This window comes from Pseudophryne corroboree, chromosome 7 (assembly GCF_028390025.1).
Source record: "Pseudophryne corroboree isolate aPseCor3 chromosome 7, aPseCor3.hap2, whole genome shotgun sequence".
Classification (NCBI taxonomy): Eukaryota; Metazoa; Chordata; class Amphibia; order Anura; family Myobatrachidae; genus Pseudophryne; species Pseudophryne corroboree.
This window is the reverse complement of record NC_086450.1, coordinates 16,524,612-16,545,686: the sequence shown is the minus strand read 5'-3', so window position 1 is coordinate 16,545,686 and position 21,075 is coordinate 16,524,612. Positions and strand designations below refer to the sequence as shown.

General features: G+C 45.1%; 1 non-coding gene across 1 annotated transcript; it reads right to left on the bottom strand.

The window, feature by feature from the left end:
• Positions 1 to 631: 631 nt before the first annotated feature.
• LOC134946956 (U6 spliceosomal RNA) lies at positions 632 to 737 on the bottom strand. The gene has a single exon (XR_010182499.1). It is a non-coding gene; the product is annotated as a U6 spliceosomal RNA (small nuclear RNA).
• Between the last annotated feature and the right edge of the window lie 20,338 nt (positions 738 to 21,075).

The following is a 21,075-nucleotide window of genomic DNA, read 5'->3' as shown; positions in this document are numbered from 1 at the left end:
CAAAACACCATACAATGCACCGTCCCCGCGGCCCAGCACCCGAATTGCCTCCGAAGAACATGCCGCCGCAGCAAGTGCAACAGCCCCCAATCCGCAAGGAATGGGTACTAGAGCCCGACAACCTCATCCAAACATACAGAGGCTGCATAGCACGCAGACTCCCAACAGCCCGGCACCCGAAGCGCTAACGCTGAAAAAACCCACCACTGCTGCATGCGCAAACAGCCCCAATCCGCAAGGAAAACGGGTATCAATAGCCCAACAACCCTACCCAAATGCACAGAGGCTGTACACCACGCATACCCCCAGCAGCTCAGCACCTAACGCTGTCGCCGAAGAACCCGCCGCCACAGCAGGCGTAGTGACCCCAATCCGCAAGGACATGGGTACCCTGGACCCCACTGCAAGCCCCGGCAGCCACTATAGCCGTAACGCCACAGAAACTGAGAAACCAGCGAAAAGGACTCATGAGGGCACCTAAAAGAAAAATGGCCATCCCCCAAAGGCCGCACCAGACACCCACCCACGTCAACGGCAATGTGACACCATCCGTAAGCGCCTGCGCTCTAAAAGGGGGAAACTAATGACCCCGTCCAACCCAATCCCTTGCAGAACCCGCAAGTCTGCCCAGGAAAATATGGAACGCCTCACGATTGGCGTGGCATCATTGTGCAGGGGCCATGCCCATCTACTCTGTATCAACCCACATACAGTACATATACTGCCGAACCGACCACCATCTAGGCGCCCCGCCATAAAACCACGAAAGAAAACATCAACAGCCGTTCCAGGCACCAATGTACGTAATGTAGGAATGGAGGTGCAACCCTGCCGCGCCACCCCAGGCGCCATGACCGGGCCGCAACGCCGGGAACAAACGTCGCACTGCCACTTCTGGGAACCATACGACAGAACAGGCGGAGGGCCGAGGGGGAGCCTGTGACCGAAGGACGTTGATCACGAAAAACGTGAACCGCCCCCAGGAAGCGCTCAGAGAAAGATAACAAGGCCCTGAGCCATAACCGGAAGCGGCCTGTAAGCATCCTTGCAAAACGTGAATAATTAAACCAAACAGGTGAACCAAACAACCGACGCAGAACAAAAAACGCTCCCTACGAAAAACCCAGAAATAGAAAAACAGATGCCGGGGCGAGGGAAGAAGGCGAAAAGCGGACGCAATGTCCAACTCCAAGCAGCAGGAAACACGACCGCAATGTCACCCAAACGCAGTGACTGTTCCACAGACAGAAAAAAAGAAAAAAAAACGCTCCCTGCCACCCCTCAGGAAGCCTCCGGAAAGGCAGTAGAAAGCAAAACCCCATGTGGGTGAGACAAAGGTGACAGAAACGGGCACCCACCCGGGGACCTACCGGCAACAGCGGAAGGGCTGTCCGCGCTGCCTCCCTGGCCCCTGACGGAGCGGAAAGTGTTCCTCTCGCGACCGGGATGCATACCCCCCTTTGACCGCCCCGCAAGAGAGGCGAACACGATAATATACCCCCACCCTGCGTCTGCCAAAATCCGAAGAAAACACTAACCCTCACCATCCCAGGGCGGGAGCCCGCGCCAATAGGACAGTCCATGGTCCGAGCACCAGCGCACGACCACATTTCAGTGCGGCAGCCGCGATCACACCGTCCGCACCGCCTATAACCTCCGACATAGCACCATGAACCTGCCAACAAAATACAGGGAACCGACATGCCCGTAGCCACCATCACCCCCACATACCCACTCCCTGCAGCCGCGCAACGCGCAGTAAGCTAGGCAAATTACGTGGGCGCCCGGGGAAACCGAGGAAACACAACTACTAAACAATGCTAAGGAACAAAGAAACAGCATGCTCACCGTTACCTGAAGGACCCGGAACCACTCCAGAAGACGACGATCCCGCCCGAAACATCTCCAGCAGACACCGCCACCGAATCTTCTCCCGACCTTCGACTCACGGATCCGCAACCCGCGGTACTGATGACGCCCAGCCAGGAAAAAGCGTAGCTGGAAAAAAAAGAGGGGGCACTAACAGGGAAACGGAACCGCCGTGAAACAAAGCGCCGCTGGGAACGGGGTGGGGAATGGCTGCGCAACAGAGGGGGGATGGAACGGAGGGACCTGCGCGGACGAAGGGAAGGAGGGACAGGCCATCGGTGGGAGCCAGCCAGGGAGGCCACCATCAGCAATCCTCATCACGCCGGCAGGTGGGGAAACAGTTCACCCATAGGAGGGCGCAGCAGAAAGCAACCACCCGATGGAAAGGGGACCCTGAAGCGCGCCCACGGTGGGCGCAGGGGAAACACCTACGTGCCACAAGGCCCCAGAAGGAACCCCCGTGACCCGACCCCCAGTGACTGTACCGCAGCAACCAAAAAGCCCACCCGCCCCTATGTGCAAGCTGGGGGACCCCAGGAGGTAACATCCGGGAGAAAACCAAAAACACCCCCCGCAGGAAGCAGATCCGGCACCCCCCCAGAGAATCGCGCACAAAGAACGTCCTCCCGCAGCGGTGCCAGCACTGCGCAACTGTGGGGAGGGGGCCGCGACCCTGCACACAGAGCCCGGCCGCCGGAGGCCAAGGTGCCAGCGGCCGGAGACCGGAAAACTGAAAACGCCCACCATCGTCCCAGCCGGGGACCCCAGCACAGGAGCCGGCGTCCCCCCGTGCAAAAACCCTCCCCCAAAACATGGGCACCCGCCCCCTTACCCCCAGAACGGGAAATACCGCCGAAGACGGGCCCCCCCGCGTGGGGGAGAACATCAGCGCAGCCCGGGAAACAAAACCAGGGGCACAGGGAAGACCTGTTGCCCCATTAACACAGTGTTCCCCTGCAGCAGCCACCGCCCCCCTTCCCCCTCCCCCCTCAGCCCGCTCCAGGACGCCAGGGGGCCCCGGCGCCGCTGGCCAGAGCCTCAAATGGGGGAGGAGACGAGGGACGCGCCCGGAGCCATCGGGCCGGGTGAGGGAGCCGCCGCAGACCAATGGCCGCCGGGCTCGATCCCGGCGACCGCGGCCTATAAGAGCCGCCACCCGCCGCAGCCACGGACCAAGGCAGGGGAGGCCACGCTCCGGGCACGCAAGCGCCGTGCACCCGCGGCCTCCCATAGGCAACGGGAGGGGGTAGCGGACCTGCGGGGACGAGGCATGCTAGAGAGGGGAAAAATGGAAAGGAGAGGGAGGTGGAGAAGAGGCAGCGAGGGGGGAAGTAATAAAACAGTGTGACAAGTAAAACAGGAACCATAAGAAAAATAAATAAAACAGGCACAGAGCCTGTGCCACTTAGCTGTCCAAATGGCAAGAGGAAGTATGAAGCACATCACCCAAGCTTTTATATGCACTGAAGCCTACACCCACAAATACTGATGGACAAGGAAAACAACCTATAGAAAATTCCCAAGACCCCTTGGAAAAACTAACTAGGAACTGCTTTGTCATAAACAAGCAATCACAAAAAATGGGGCTCTTATATGGTCTCATGCTTATTCAGCCCTCATCTAATCTTCTATACTAAAAAATCAGAGTATATTTTTGACGTGCAAATTGTCGTAAGCCTCTGCTGATCGTTTGTGCTGAGCGTATACTGTACTGTGGTATATTTTTTTTTACAGCTTCACCCTTAATAAAAGATACTGAACCTGACATAGGGGGTCATTCCGAGTTGTTCGCTCACTAGCTACTTTTAGCAGCCGTGCAAACGCATTGTCGCCGCCCACCGGGGAGTGTATTTTGGCTTTGCAGAAGTGCGAACGCTTGTACAGCAGAGCGCCTGCAAAATCATTTTGTGCAAAACAAGACTAGCCCTGTAGTTACTCTTCGTGTGCGTTGATTGTAACGACGGAGGGACGGCTTTTGACGTCACACACCCGCCCAGCGTTCGCCCAGCCACGTCTGCGTTTTTCTAAGCACTCCCTGAAAATGGTCAGTTGCCACCCAGAAACGCCCCATTCATGTCAATCTTCCTGCGTTCGGCCGTGCGACTGAAAGCTTCGCTAGAACCAGTGCAAAACCACAATGCTCTTTGTACCCGTATGTCGCACGTGCGCATTGTGGTGCATACGCATGCGCAGATTAGCCATTTTTTTCACTCATCGCTGCGCTGCAAACAATGGAAGCTAGCGATCAACTCGGAATGACCCCCCATAGTCTGAAGCAGTAGCGTAAAGTGAGGTCAGTGACTGGTGAGGCAGTCACAATGTCCGTCGAGTCCCATCGATGTCTCCAACCACTGCCGGGTCAATGCTTGATACTGCCACCACTAATGGGCGTTGCCCCTGCCAATGGCCTATAAAATCACCACCATCAACCGCCCAGCCCCCAGACGCTAATCTGCATCTCAGTCTGATGCTGCCACCACTGCCCGCAGCCTGACTGCTCATCAAACTTGTGAGGAGCAGGCAGCTAATATATCGTCAATTATTATACATTAATGGTAGAGAGAGAGGTGGAACATGGGGAGATAGGAGAGAGAGGAGAAATATGGAGATGGGAGGAATAGGGGGAGACTGGAAAAATACTGAGGAGGAGCAGGGGGCAGACTGGGAGTAGTAGTGGTGAAGAGCAGGGGGCAGGATGGGAGTAGTAGTGGAAAGTGTGGGGTAGGATTGGAGTAGTGCAGAGTAGGGGGTCAGGCAGGGAGTAATAGAAGGGGGGCAGGATGGGAGTAGTGGTTGAAAAAAGTGGGCAGTATGGGAGTGCAAGGGACTCGGCAAAGTTAGAATAAGCTGAAAATGGATCTCACCTCCTCTTAGACAACTCCCGGGTCCCAGCCATGCTGATAGCAGGCTCACACAGACGGACGGACAGCCTGAGTGGAAGTGATGGGTCCCGCTCCTCCAATAGCTCACACCAGTCTCTTCCCTGCATGGTCCAAGGTAGCTTGTACAGAGGGGTGGACATGACCTGCGATCGAGTTTGGTGTCGGGTGCAATACAAGATAAGGCTCCATGTTTATGTTCCATGCCTGGCTGCCCGAAACAGTGCCCTACTCAGCACTGGTGACTGCCAAAGTCTGTGAGCTGCAGCCAACAGACATTCCCCATAGCATGCTGGTGTAGCTGTGCAAGCTCCATGTGGCTGTGTGACAGTCAGTTGTGGTGGCGGGCGGCCCTGGGAAGAGGGCATTACCTGGGCTGCAGGCCGGCTCTCCCTTCATATGCCGTGGCAGTAAACTACAGTGGCAGAGGGGAGCACTATCGGCCACCGCTGGTGTTAGATCGGCGGGGTGGGGGGTGGCTAATGTTTGCGTCAGTGTGCCCGGGAAGGGGGTGCTTTGTTGAAGGGCAACCCCAGATCAGACAATGGGACCAGGCGACCGCAGACCGTTCTGGCGTCCCGCCAGGCCAATCCGCCCCTGCAGCCGAAAACAGAGATGTGTGCTGCTCAGCCTCAGTGACATGCTCCGTGCTTTCATATGAGCTGAAATAACGCCCCTGTCAAAGAGGCACTTCTAGTAGGTGCCACTTTCAAGGCTTTTTAAAATGGGCTTTTACTACCCAATGCTTGGCCCCACCCCTTGCTTCCAGCCCTTTGCCATTGGTATCAGGAGGCACAGAGAGCTGTGCCTCCGGCACACATTTAAAACTGTTTTCACCCCAAACAATGATTAACATACTATACAGGATAAAGCATATACTTATGACACAGTAGCTGTGTCATAAGTATCTTCTTTGTAGTATTTTAATTATTAATGACAGGGGAGGCACTGCCCCCCGTGCCTCCCCTGACTGCACATCCCTGGTCTGAACTAGATAAAAGGAATATTGTTCACAAGTGAAATCTTAAATGAAAGGAAGAAGAGTAACAAACAGACTACTTAGGCAGTGAAAGAGAAAGAGGCATCAATTAGATATATAGTTACATAGTTGTTGAGGTTGAAAAAAAGACAACTGTCCATCGAGTGCAACCTATACTATAAAAATTTTTTATTTTTTATTTTTTGTTAATTAAATGTTGTATTCCTGGATATTTTTTTCCGATAAGAATTTATCTAATCCATTTTTAAACTTATTGGCAGAGAATTCCAAATCCTTACTGCTCTTACTGTGAAGAACCCTTTTCTCCGTTGAGTATGGAATTTTTTTTCTTCTAACCTCAGGGAGTGTCCTCGTGTCCTATGTAGTCTTTTTTTTGGTAAACAAATTGTTTGATAAATCCTTGTATTGTCCCTTAATGTATTTATAAATATTAATAATGTCCCCTCTCAGTCGCCTCTTTTCCAGTGTGAACATATCTAACCTTTTAAGTCTTTCCTCATAATTCAGTGCCTCTAACCCCTTAACCAGTTTAGTGGCTCGCCTCTGAACCCTTCCGAGTTCCAAGATATCTTTTTTATAGTGCGGTGCCCAAAATTGTACACAATATTCCAGGTGTGGCCGCACCAATGATTTATACAGTGGCAGGATTAAACTCTCATCCCTTGTCTCCATACCCTGTTTTATGCATGATAACATGTTATTAGCCTTTGCTGCTGCATTTTGACATTGCGTACTGCTACCAAGTTTATTATCGATGAGCACTCCCAAATCTTTTTCAGCTACCGTTATCCCTACATTTTCCCCATTTAGTTTATAGGCTGCCTGATTGTTCTTAGTTCCAAAGTGCATAACTTTACATTTGTCTATATTGAACCTCATTCTCCATTTATCTGCCCAGACCTCCAGTCTAGAGAAGTCATTCTGTAGAGGCTCAACATCCTTGTCTGAATTAATTATTCTACATAGTTTAGTATCATCTGCGAAAATTGACACTGTGCTTTCCAGTCCCTCTCCTAGGTCATTGATGAATATGTTAAACAGCAATGGCCCGAGTACTGAACCCTGCGGTATTCCACTGAGTTCTGAAGTCCATTCAGAGAACATCCCATTAATCCCCACTCGCTGTTCCCTATTAAACAGCCAATTACTCACCCAAGTATAAATAGTGTTTTCTACCCCAGTCTCTCTTAGTTTGAGAATTAGTCTCCTGTGTGGAACTTTGTCAAAGGCCTTAGCAAAATCCAAAAAGATCACATCCACTGGTTGACGCTGATCAATATTATCGCTCACTTTCTCGTAGAAGTTTATTAAGTTAGTTTGACATGACCTGTCCTTCCATGCTGATCCATGCTGATTCCCAGTATTAACCTTGGAGGTATCCAATTACTCTAGTATGATATCCCTTAATATACCTTCTAGTATTTTCCCCACTATAGATGCCAAACTTAACGGTCTATAGTTCCCCGGGAGCGGTTTACTACCCTTTTTAAATATTGGGACTACCTCTGCTATATGCCAGTCCATTGGTATCATGCCTGATCTAATTGACTCGCTGAAAATCAGATATAGAGTTTTCGATATCTCTATTTTGAGTTCCATAAGAACCCTGGGGTGGAGTCCATCCGGCCCAGGAGATTTATTTATCTTAATTTTACTTAGTCTCTCCCGGACTACTCCCTCGTTTAATCAAGTACCAAGAAACGGGTCATTATTATAGTTTATGTTATGCTCTACTCTTGTCAACCTGTCCTCTTTCGTGAATACTGATGAAAAGAATTTATTAAATAGATCCGCTTTTTCCTTATCATCATTAATCAAGACATCCAACTCACCCTTTAAAGGCCCAATATTCTCCCTTTTTAACCTTTTACCGTTTATATACTTAAATAACTTTTTGGGGTTTGTTTTACTCTCCTTTGCGATTTGTTTTTCGTTTTCTATTTTAGCTGCTCTGATTGTTTTTTTGCATTTTTTGTTACATTCCTTGTAGAACTGGAATGATTCCACTGTTCCGTCAGACTTAAATGCTTTGAGAGCACGCCTTTTTTATCCATTTGTTCCTTGACCTTCTTATTAAGCCACATCGGTTTGCATTTACTACTTCTGTTTTTGTTGACTTTGGGAATATATAAATTAGTGTACTTATTGAGCGCAGTTGTAAAAACATCCCACATTCCAGCAGTATTCTTGCCATGAAATACAATTTCCCAATTGATGTCCTTGTTTCAGCATACAGGTTGCGTATCCCTTATCCAAAATGCTTGGGACCAGAAATATTTTGGATATCGGATTTTTCCGTATTTTGGAATAATTGCATACCATAATGAGATATGGTGATGGGACCTAAGCCTAAGCACAGAATGCATTTATGTTTCATATACACCTTATATACACAGCCTGTAGGTAATTTTAGCCAATATTTTAGTAACTTTGTGCATTAAACAAAGTGTGTGTACATTCACACAATTCATTTATGTTTCATATACACCTTATACACACAGCCTGAAGATCATTTAATACAATATTTTGAATGACTTTGTGTATTACACAACATTTGTGTACATTGAGCCATCAGAAAACAAAGGTTTCACTATCTCACTGTCACTCAAAAGATTCCGTATTTCAGAATATTCCGTATTTCGGAATATTTGGATATGGGATACTCAACCTGTATGAAATTAGCTTTCCTAAAGTTAAAAGTATTAGTTAGACCCTTATATTGTTGTTTTTGGAAGCTGATATCGAATGTAATCATATTGTGATCGCTATTTCCTATGGTCTCCCCTACTTTACTATTTGTTATTATTTCCTCATTATTAGTTAGTACTAGGTCCAGTATAGCCCTATGCCTAGCTGGTTCCTCAATTACCTGGGACAAGTAATGATCTACAAAAAAGGGGGGGAGGGGAGAGAAAAGAGAAAAGAAAGTTGACTCTTGTTTGGGCGCACTCTCGAAAACGTTAAATACAAACTGATTAGATAATGTGTTTAAAACGTTACTTTTATTTCTGCTCATAAATTTTTTTTTGCAACTAGCAACCTGATTGATGAGAACTAACAAGACGAACTCACGGACAAAAGTATGAATATGATAAAATGTTCTGATCCACCTGCACCGCCAGAGGCGGATTGGTCATAGGGTCTACAGGGAAGATTCCCGGTGGGCCGACGCACCTGTGGGGCCTGTTTTGTTTGAGGACATGTGGTCCTTTTTATAGACATAATGAATAAGATGCTAAATAATTTGCATATATGAAAATTACTTTGACACTTAGCCTGTGATTGCAGATGATCTAGTGTATGCTCTGTCTGCCTGCTTGGCTGACATATAAGATTGAGTGAATAGTGATTGGGATACGGTTGGTGTAATAAGTAAGAAAATATATCTTTCTAAAGAATTATATAGTTTCCTAAATTCTGAAGGTGTATCATAAAATGTGCTCATAATATTTAATTTTATTTCCTTTTAACTTCCCCTTGATGCTGGACATCCCCACTATCTGGAAAGTCTTGGGGGGAGGGTGCTGCTGCCATGGCCCATGGCTAGACCTTACACCTCTGGTGCTGCCCATGTGGGGCCACTAGTACAAATTTTTCCAGGGCCGCTTTTTGTTCCCAATCCGCTCCTGTGCACCGCGATGGTTGCATAAGGAAAGTAGCTACATACAATGCTGCTTCCGTCTGCCTTGGATCAGAACAAACTAAGTTTGTGTTAATAAGACACTAAATTGGGTTGATCAGTGAGTGGGAGAAACCATTCACTTGATTAATCAGTTTGTATTTAAAGTTTTCAAGAGTGCACCCAAACAAGAGTCAACTTTCTCCCCCCCCCCCCCCCCCTTTTTGTGTCTCTATTTTATTGACTGGGGGCGCACCGCCATATGGACTTATAGTAAATTTTTAATACTTACACTTATTGTCCATTTCTGGCTTTTTCACTATTGTTTGTACCTAGAATCTATTGAAGGCCAGTGCGGAATCATAACCTATGTTCCCTACAAGTAATGATCTATTTAGCATGTTTAAGAGCCTGTTTCCCTTAGCTGTATTTACTGTTTCTGTGTTTCAGTTTATGTCCGGGTAATTAAAGTCCCTAACAATAATGACATCCCCCATACCGGATATTTGGATATTATTTGATGCTATTTATTTTTACGTGTATGACAACAAACTATAAACAAATACGTATTGTCTCTTATGATTACCACTGAAAGAAAATGTCTTAATATCACATCCAGGACATTATAATGTAAATAAGTAATTAATTTGTTATCGTTGCTAAATATTAATAGACCTTTAATAAGCACATCACTTTCTTCAACGTATTGATCTTAGTGATGAGCGGATTCGGTTTTACTCGGTTTTACTCGGTTCTCAAAACCGAATCTTATTGGCTCACTGATGTCACGTGTTTTGGATAGCCAATAAGATTCGGTTTTGAGAACCGAGTAAAACCAAGTAAAACCGAATCCGCTAATCACTAAAATTTGATCTACAACCACTTACAGTACTCCTTGTTTCAGATACAGTGTTCTGCAGAAGAAGGAAGACCCTTGAGCAATTTTTTTATATGACTAATTAGAAATCATACACTTACATTTTTTTTAATGACATTTCTATTTCATAGCACTTTAAAAAAAAAAGCATACATAAAAAAGAGAAAATGCAGATGCACACTCTGTAGTACTAAGCAATGCTAATCAGCTTGTGCTGGCCTGGGGGTCCTGTGCCCTGGACCTGAACTTTAATGTTAGGGACCCACCAGATGAGGTCACCTGGTCGTGGTTGGTGGGTCCATATGTTTTTGGCCACAAATTATGCAAAGCTCCAAAAATTTTCTCTATGTTTGATTGCAGAGTTCATTATAATTATTCTGACGAGCAGTGCTTAGTGCTCTTCTGTGTGGAAGTACAAGTCTCTGTATGGTAGCACCGCTTATATTTCTCTCAGAGGTAAAATACTATTTTATTAATGTACCTGCCTGGTACCGCTCAGCCTGCGCTGCAGCAAGATATAGTGCACCCGACGCTGCTGTACAGTGAGATGAGACGCAGCGGTTGACGATGATTCATGCTGCAGATGGCTGGGTTTCATAAGTCAGACCCTGACCCACCAGCCGTTTTCACACCACATATACAGTATATATATATATATATATATATATACAAGCAGGACAAACTCAGCACTCCCCACTGTAGAAATAAAATACTTGCCCTGGTGCCCTCCGGGGTATATGACACACCATAAATAGAATGCAATGCTGCTGCACTTCTGGGACTGTTTAAATAAGAAGTTGTCGGCGTACCATGCAGCTTTCTACTTCTGGAACGCAGATGACTTCCGGCCGGCCGGGCGCTGGTGTTGGTTGATGGATGATGTCTTCAGCACATGCGCAGTGCGCAGTGACACACACCGGTGGGCGGCTGACGGCGGGCCAGTGCAGCTGTTTAAAATAGTAGTGATCTGTTTTTTTTTTAAATGGTGCTATGTACTTTACCCTCAGATGGCTCTTGACAGTGGATGGTGACAGTGATGCAATGCAGGGGTCTTGAACGGTCATTTATTGACCGAGGTAGATGGATCGATAAGTGACCATTTCATCTTCTTTTTTTATCCACATTATGGGGGAGATTCAATTGTTTGAAAAGTCAGTTGGGTGTCTGTTTTTTCCTATCTCACAGACAGTAAACACCAGACACCCAACCGACTTTTCAAACATTTGAATTCCCCCCTATCACTTTTTGTTTTGCAAGCATGACTATTGCTATTATGGATGTATTTGAATCTATCTGATGTTGATGCTGAGCCACCATACTTTGAGACTTTTTTACAAAGTGCCCAATTTGGGTGAAAATAAAATTTCATGTTTTTCTATAACTAGAGATGTGCACCGGAAATTTTTCGGGTTTTGTGTTTTGGTTTTGGGTTCGGTTCCGTGGCCGTGTTTTGGGTTCGAACGCGTTTTGGCAAAACCTCACCGAATTTTTTTTGTCGGATTCGGGTGTGTTTTGGATCGGGTGTTTTTTTTTCAAAAAACCCTAAAAAACAGCTTAAATCATAGAATTTGGGGGTCATTTTGATCCCAAAGTATTATTAACCTCAATAACCATAATTTCCACTCATTTTCAGTCTATTCTGAACACCTCACACCTCACAATATTATTTTTAGTCCTAAAATTTGCACCGAGGTCGCTGGATGACTAAGCTCAGCGACCCAAGTGGCCGACACAAACACCTGGCCCATCTAGGAGTGGCACTGCAGTGTCACGCAGGATGGCCCTTCCAAAATACACTCCCCAAACAGCACATGACGCAAAGAAAAATGAAAGAAAAAAGAGGTGCAAGATGGAATTGTCCTTGGGCCCTCCCACCCACCCTTATGTTGTATAAACAGGACATGCACACTTTAACCAACCCATCATTTCAGTGTCAGGGTCTGCCACACGACTGTGACTGAAATGACGGGTTGGTTTGGACCCCCACCAAAAAAGAAGCAATTAATCTCTCCTTGCACAAACTGGCTCTACAGAGGCAAGATGTCCACCTCATCATCATCCTCCGATTCATCACCGTGTACATCCCCCTCCTCACAGATTATCAATTCGTCCCCACTGGAATCCACCATCACAGCTCCCTGTGTACTTTGTGGAGGCAATTGCTGCTGGTGAATGTCTCCATGGAGGAATTGATTATAATTCATTTTAATGAACATCATCTTCTCCACATTTTCTGGAAGTAACCTCGTACGCCGATTGCTGACAAGGTGAGCGGCTGCACTAAACACTCTTTCGGAGTACACACTGGAGGGAGGGCAACTTAGGTAGAATAAAGCCAGTTTGTGCAAGGGCCTCCAAATTGTCTCTTTTTCCTGCCAGTAGAGAGAGAATCATATGCAGTGCCAGTAGACGACATGTCCGTAATCGTTGGCAGGTCCTTCAGTCCGGACCAGATGTCAGCATCAGCAGTCGCTCCAGACTGCCCTGCATCACCGTCAGCGGGTGGGCTCGGAATTCTTAGCCTTTTCCTCGCACCCCCAGTTGCGGGAGAATGTGAAGGAGGAGATATTGACAGGTCGCGTTCCGCTTGACTTGACAATTTTCTCACCAGCAGTTCTTTGAACCCCTGCAGACTTGTGTCTGCCGGAAAGAGAGATCCAAGGTAGGTTTTAAATCTAGGATCGAGCACGGTGGCCAAAATGTAGTGCTCTGATTTTAACAGATTGACCACCCGTGAATCCTTGTTAAGCGAATTAAGGGCTCCATCCACAAGTCCCAAATGCCTAGCGGAATCGCTCAGTGTTAGCTCCTCCTTCAATGTCTCCAGCTTCTTCTGCAAAAGCCTGATGAGGGGAATGACCTGATTCAGGCTGGCAGTGTCTGAACTGACTTCACGTGTGGCAAGTTCAAAAGGTTGCAGAACCTTGCACAACGTTGAAATCATTCTCCACTGCGCTTGAGACAGGTGCATTCCACCTCCTATATCGTGGTCAGTTGTATAGGCTTGAATGGCCTTTTGCTGCTCCTCCAACCTCTGAAGCATATAGAGGGTTGAATTCCACCTCGTTACCACTTCTTGCTTCAGATGATGGCAGGGCAGGTTCAGGCGTTTTTTGGTGTTGCTCCAGTCTTCTGTACGTGGTGCCTGTACGCCGAAAGTGTCCCGCAATTCTTCTGGCCACCGACAGCATCTCTTGCACGCCCCTGTCGTTTTTTAAATAATTCTGCACCACCAAATTCAAGGTATGTGCAAAACATGGGACGTGCTGGAATTTGCCCAGATTTAATGCACACACAATATTGCTGGCGTTGTCCGATGCCACAAATCCACAGGAGAGTCCAATTGGGGTAAGCCATTCTGCGATGATCTTCCTCAGTTGCCGTAAGAGGTTTTCAGCTGTGTGCGTATTCTGGAAAGCGGTGATACAAAGCATAGCCTGCCTAGGAAAGAGTTGGCGTTTGCGAGATGCTGCTACTGGTGCCGCCGCTGCTGTTCTTGCGGCGGGAGTCAATAAATCTACCCAGTGGGCTGTCATAGTCATATAGTCCTGAGTCTGCCCTGCTCCACTTGTCCACATGTCCGTGGTTAAGTGGACATTGGGTATAACTGCATTTTTTAGGACACTGGTGAGTCTTTTTCTGAGGTCTGTGTACATTTTCGGTATCGCCTGCCTAGAGAAATGGAACCTAGATGGTAATTGGTACCGGGGACACAGTACCTCAAACAAGTCTCTAGTTGGCTCTGCAGTAATGATGGATACCGGAACCACGTTTCTCACCGCCCAGGATGCCAAGGCCTCAGTTATCCGCTTTGCAGCAGGATGACTGCTGTGATATTTCATCTTCCTCGCAAAGGACTGTTGGACAGTCAATTGCTTGGTGGAAGTAGTAAAAGTCGTCTTACGACTTCCCCTCTGGGATGACCATCGACTCCCAGCAGCAACAACAGCAGCGCCAGCAGCAGTAGGCGTTACACGCAAGGATGCATCGGAGGAATCCCAGGCAGGAGAGGACTCGTCAGAATTGCCAGTGACATGGCCTGCAGGACTATTGGCATTCCTGGGGAAGGAGGAAATTGACACTGAGGGAGTTGGTGGGGTGGTTTGCGTGAGCTTGGTTACAAGAGGAAGGGATTTACTGGTCAGTGGACTGCTTCCGCTGTCGCCCAAAGTTTTTGAACTTGTCACTGACTTATGATGAATGCGCTGCAGGTGACGTATAAGGGAGGATGTTCCGAGGTGGTTAACGTCCTTACCCCTACTTATTACAGCTTGACAAAGGCAACACACGGCTTGACACCTGTTGTCCGCATTTCTGTTGAAATACTTCCACACCGAATAGCTGATTTTTTTTGTATTTTCACCAGGCATGTCAATGGCCATATTCCTCCCACGGACAACAGGTGTCTCCCCGGGTGCCTGACTTAAACAAACCACCTCACCATCAGAATCCTCCTTGTCAATTTCCTCCCCAGCGCCAGCAACACCCATATCCTCCTCATCCTGGTGTACTTCAACACTGACATCTTCAATCTGACCATCAGGAACTGGACTGCGGGTGCTCCTTCCAGCACTTGCAGGGGGTGTGCAAATGGTGGAAGGCGCATGCTCTTCACGTCCAGTGTTGGGAAGGTCAGGCATCGCAACCGACACAATTGGACTCTCCTTGTGGATTTGTGATTTTGAAGAACGCACAGTTCTTTGCTGTGCTTTTGCCAGCTTAAGTCTTTTCATTTTTCTAGCGAGAGGCTGAGTGCTTCCATCCTCATGTGAAGCTGAACCACTAGCCATGAACATAGGCCAGGGCCTCAGCCGTTCCTTGCCACTCCGTGTGGTAAATGGCATATTGGCAAGTTTACGCTTCTCCTCCGACGATTTTATTTTAGATTTTTGAGTCCTTTTTTTACTGATATTTTGTGTTTTGGATTTTACATGCTCTGTACTATGACATTGGGCATCGGCCTTGGCAGACGACGTTGATGGAATTTCATCGTCTCGGCCATGACTAGTGGCAGCAGCTTCAGCATGAGGTGGAAGTGGATCTTGATCTTTCCCTATTTTTGGAACCTCAACATTTTTGTTCTCCATATTTTAATAGGCATAACTAAAAGGCACCTCAGGTAAACAATGGAGATGGATGGATACTAGTATACTTATGGATGACGAGTGACTGACGACACAGAGGTAGCTACAGCCGTGGACTACCGTACTGCGTCTGCTAGTATAGAGATGATAATGATATAAAAAATATATATATATCACTACTGCAGGTATATATAATATAATGACGGACCTGCTGGACACTGTCAGCAGACTCCTAAACTACTAGTATGAAGAAGATAGAAAAAAAAACCCCACCACAGGTAGGTATACAATTATGGACGAGCACTGACGACACAGAGGTAGCTACAGCCGTGGACTACCGTACTGCGTCTGCTAGTATAGAGATGATAATGATATAAAAAATATATATATATCACTACTGCAGGTATATATAATATAATGACGGACCTGCTGGACACTGTCAGCAGACTCCTAAACTACTAGTATGAAGAAGATAGAATAAAAAAACCCACCACAGGTAGGTATACAATTATGGACGAGCACTGACGACACAGAGGTAGCTACAGCCGTGGACTACCGTACTGCGTCTGCTAGTATAGAGATGATAATGATATAAAATATATATATATATCACTACTGCAGGTATATATAATATAATGACGGACCTGCTGGACACTGTCAGCAGACTCCTAAACTACTAGTATGAAGAAGATAGAAAAAAAAACCCCACCACAGGTAGGTATACAATTATGGACGAGCACTGACGACACAGAGGTAGCTACAACCGTGGACTACCGTACTGCGTCTGCTAGTATAGAGATGATAATGATATAAAATATATATATATATATCACTACTGCAGGTATATATAATATAATGACGGACCTGCTGGACACTGTCAGCAGACTCCTAAACTACTAGTATGAAGAAGATAGAAAAATAAACCCCACCACAGGTAGGTATACAATTATGGACGAGCACTGACGACACAGAGGTAGCTACAGCCGTGGACTACCATACTGCGTCTGCTAGTATAGAGATGATAATGATATAAAAAATATATATATATCACTACTGCAGGTATATATAATATAATGACGGACCTGCTGGACACTGTCAGCAGACTCCTAAACTACTAGTATGAAGAAGATAGAAAAAAAAACCCCACCACAGGTAGGTATACAATTATGGACGAGCACTGACGACACAGAGGTAGCTACAGCCGTGGACTACCGTACTGCGTCTGCTAGTATAGAGATGATAATGATATAAAAAATATATATATATCACTACTGCAGGTATATATAATATAATGACGGACCTGCTGGACACTGTCAGCAGACTCCTAAACTACTAGTATGAAGAAGATAGAAAAATAAACCCCACCACAGGTAGGTATACAATTATGGACGAGCACTGACGACACAGAGGTAGCTACAGCCGTGGACTACTGTACTGCGTCTGCTAGTATAGAGATGATAATGATATAAAAAATATATATATATCACTACTGCAGGTATATATAATATAATGACGGACCTGCTGGACACTGTCAGCAGACTCCTAAACTACTAGTATGAAGAAGATAGAAAAAAAAACCCCACCACAGGTAGGTATACAATTATGGACGAGCACTGACGACACAGAGGTAGCTACAGCCGTGGACTACCGTACTGCGTCTGCTAGTATAGAGATGATAATGATATAAAAAATATATATATATCACTACTGCAGGTATATATAATATAATGACGGACCTGCTGGACACTGTCAGCAGACTCCTAAACTACTAGTATGAAGAAGATAGAAAAATAAACCCCACCACAGGTAGGTATACAATTATGGACGAGCACTGACGACACAGAGGTAGCCACAGCCGTGGACTACCGTACTGCGTCTGCTAATATAGAGATGATAAAGATGATAGAGATGTACAAAAAATATATAACACTACTGCAGGTAAATATTTATATAATATAATGAATGACGGACCTGCTGGACACTGTCAGCAGAATGCGTTTATAGAATAAAAAAAAAAACACCACAGGAGTGTTTAACTTTTTCAGGCAGACAATATACTGGTGGTCACTGGTCAGTCACACTGGCAGCAAAAGTGTGCACTGTACTCCTGCTATAACTGCACCCCAGTCTCCCCCACAATTCAGCTGTGTGAGCAGTGAGCACTCAGCACAGTCAGATATACATAGATGATATTATCATGCAGCACACTGAGGCTGAGCACAGATATGGTATGTGACTGTGTATCGTTTTTTTTCAGGCAGAGAACGGATTATATTAAATAATAAATAAAACTGGTGGTGGTCACTAGTAACTATCAGCAAAACTCTGCACTCTGAGTACTCCTAACTAATGCTCCCCAAAATTACTAAGTTAGTAGTAAATCAACTCAAGTGTCTCTATCTATTCTAACGGAGAGGACGCCAGCCACGTCCTCTCCCTATCAATCTCAATGCACGTGTGAAAATGGCGGCGACGCGCGGCTCCTTATATAGAATCCGAGTCTCGCGATAGAATACGAGCCTCGCGAGAATCCGACAGCGGGATGATGACGTTCGGGCGCGCTCGGGTTAACCGAGCAAGGCGGGAAGATCCGAGTCTGCCTCGGACCCGTGTAAAAAGGCTGAAGTTCGGGGGGGTTCGGATTCCGAGGAACCGAACCCGCTCATCTCTATCTATAACTAGGACTGCCCTTTTCTACAGAGTTTTATTTTTTCTGGACCTTTTGGAACAGCCTTAAGGGAGCACCATTGATTATTCACTGGATTAGTGTGCAAATGCCTCTATAAGGAAATATATATATAAATGTAAGCTCTCACGAGCAGGGCCCTCTTCCCTCATGTGCTTATCCATTTTCTTACTTTAATAATCTTCAACTGCACCAAATCCAGCATTCTTTTGTCACCTGATACTTATTCCAGTGTCATCTGCTGATGTAGCTATGTCTATATACCCTGTACTTGTCCTATACTGTCATCAACTGTAAGTTGCTGTTTTCCTGTTTCGATTATTTGTTTATGTACTGTGTAATGGGCACTGCGGAACCCTTGTGGCGCCATATAAATAAAGGATAATAATAATAATAATAATAATAATAATAATGTGTATATATATATATATATATATATATATATATAAAAATACATTTAAAAAAATGTACTTAGGAAAGTGGAAATCTGAGGTCATTTTCAAGAATAATCCATTTAAGGAAAATATAATACAATTTAATAGGTATATAGATGACATACTGGTTGTGTGGAGAGGAAGTAGAGAGGAATTTGATGATTTTTTTTAATGCAATATTTTTATTGAAAAGAAGTCGAGTAAATCAGTACAGGTCAAACAAGAGATGATGATACCCAATAAGATCAACAGAACATACATTATATCCCGTAGGATATGTTGAGGCATAAAAAGAAAACGGGTGCATCAGCAATTCAAAACAAATATCGACAACAAATTTTCTGTAATTTTACAAGTCGAAAAGAGAAAAAGAGAGAAAAGAGCAGAGATGAAAAGAGGAGGATGGGGGGAAGAGGGGGGGGAAAGGGAAGGTGAGACCACTAAGGAGGGTATCCATGGTACACTCGCGGGGTTTGACACCCAACCATTAAGGCTGCAGCATAATATATCACACCCGGACAATAGAGGTTTTAGCATAAGTGAACCAGGGTTCCCAAATCCTCATATATTTATCCAATCTATCACGCAGGGATGCTGTAATTTTCTCCATCGTGGAGATATACCATAGTTTGGACAGTAACATGCTCATAGGAGGGATAGTGGGCTTCTTCCAGCACTTAGCTAGCACACATCTAGCTGCATGAAGAATGTGGAAAACAAGACTATTCGCATGACTACTGATTTTAGACAAAGGAAGGCCCAACAACGCTGTCCAGGGACCCAGTGTGACTTGGGTGCCAAGAACAGAACCAATCAATTGCTCCACTTGGACCCAGAAGGAGCGAATTTTGGGGCAGGACCACCAGATGTGTTTGATGTCGCCAGTCCGACCACACTCCCGCCAACACAGTGGGGAGGACCCAGGGAAAATCCTATGCAATGTCGCTGGGACCAGATACCATCTGGTATATACTTTATAGGAGTTTTCCTTAATAAGCGAGGATATAGAGGACTGGGCGACATTTTTCCTAATGACCTCCCAAGAATCCTCCCCAGGTGGGGGGCCCAAGGAATTTGATGATTTTTTTACGTTACATTAATGATAATAATTATAACTTAAAATTTACTTCTAATTTTCTAAGTAAAAAAAATTTAGTTCCTTGATCTAGTGTTAGATACAACTGATTGGAGTTCTGGGAGTAGTATTAACAGCTATACACATATAAAAGAAGTTGACAGTAATAATTATATACATTACAGAAGCTTTCATCTGAAGAACTGGGTAACGAATGTTCCCTATTCCCAGTTTTTGCGCATAAAAAGGAATTGTTCGGAGGTAGATATGTATGAAAAACAAATTGAATTGTATAAAAAACGATTTATAGAAAATGAGTATCCTATAAAATTGACTGATAACTGTAAGATGAGAACTGACAAGTTAGTGAGGAATGAACTGTTGAAATATAAAGAAAAGAAGGACTCCTTTGGGTCATTTACACCGTTTGTGACAGGTTTTAATGTTAAAAATAGAGAGATAAGAGATATCTTGAATAAGCATTGGGACGTTTTAGAATTAGATCCAGTATTAAGGGGTATACTTCCCAAAAACCCTCAGTTGGTTTTCAAGAGAGCAAAATCCTTAAAAAATATGTTGGCGCCTAGTAATTTACCCATGATCACGGATAACCAATGGTTAAAAGATGTACATGGATGTTATCCGTATAACCATTGTAAGGTATGCCAATTCATAAGCAAAGATAGAAAGAAAATTTGTAATACAAATAGAACACAATATTGGAACATAAAGGGATTGATAAATTGTCAAACAACTTATGTCATATACCTTTTAGAATGTCAATGTGGGGCCCGATATGTGGGCACAACAAAAAGACAACTAAAGAAAAGGGTGCTTGAACATATGAGAAGTATTACGAATAAGGCAACAAATCACTCTGTCCCTATACATTTTTTAATGTGTAATGGTGGGTCCTTGAGTAAATTTAGTTGTAAAGCTATTGAACACGTTACTCCAGACCTAAGGGGGGGAGATATTTAAAAAAAATTAAGTAAAAGAGAGACTTATTGGATATACACGTTAAAAACATTGAGTCCGGATGGACTTAATGAAACATATGACATCGTTCCTTTTTTGCACTAAGTCCGTCCAGACTGGTCGCTTTGTGATGATGATAATAATAATAATAATAATAATAATAATAATAATTTTATTTATATAGCGCTCTTTCACCAATATGACTCAAGGCGCTTAACAGATACATAGCATAATATAGTACAGAAAATAATGAAGTACATTTTCATAAAATACAGAAGCATGAAGATACTAAAAGGGACATTATGGAAATGCTGAGTAAACAGGAAAGTCTTGAGTCTACTTTTGAAGGATTCTATAGTTGGGGCCTCTCGCACTGTGCGGGGAAGTAAGTTCCATAGAGTCGGTGCCGCATGACTAAAAGCTCCACCCCCAGATGAATTGCCCTGTGACCCTGTGTCTCACTGAGAAGCGTATTAGATCTGTTCAGTGACGTTGTGCAAGATCTAGATGTCAGAGTAGGATCCCTATTATGCGGATAATTATTTGGTTTTATATGGTAGTGAGCATGCTGGGT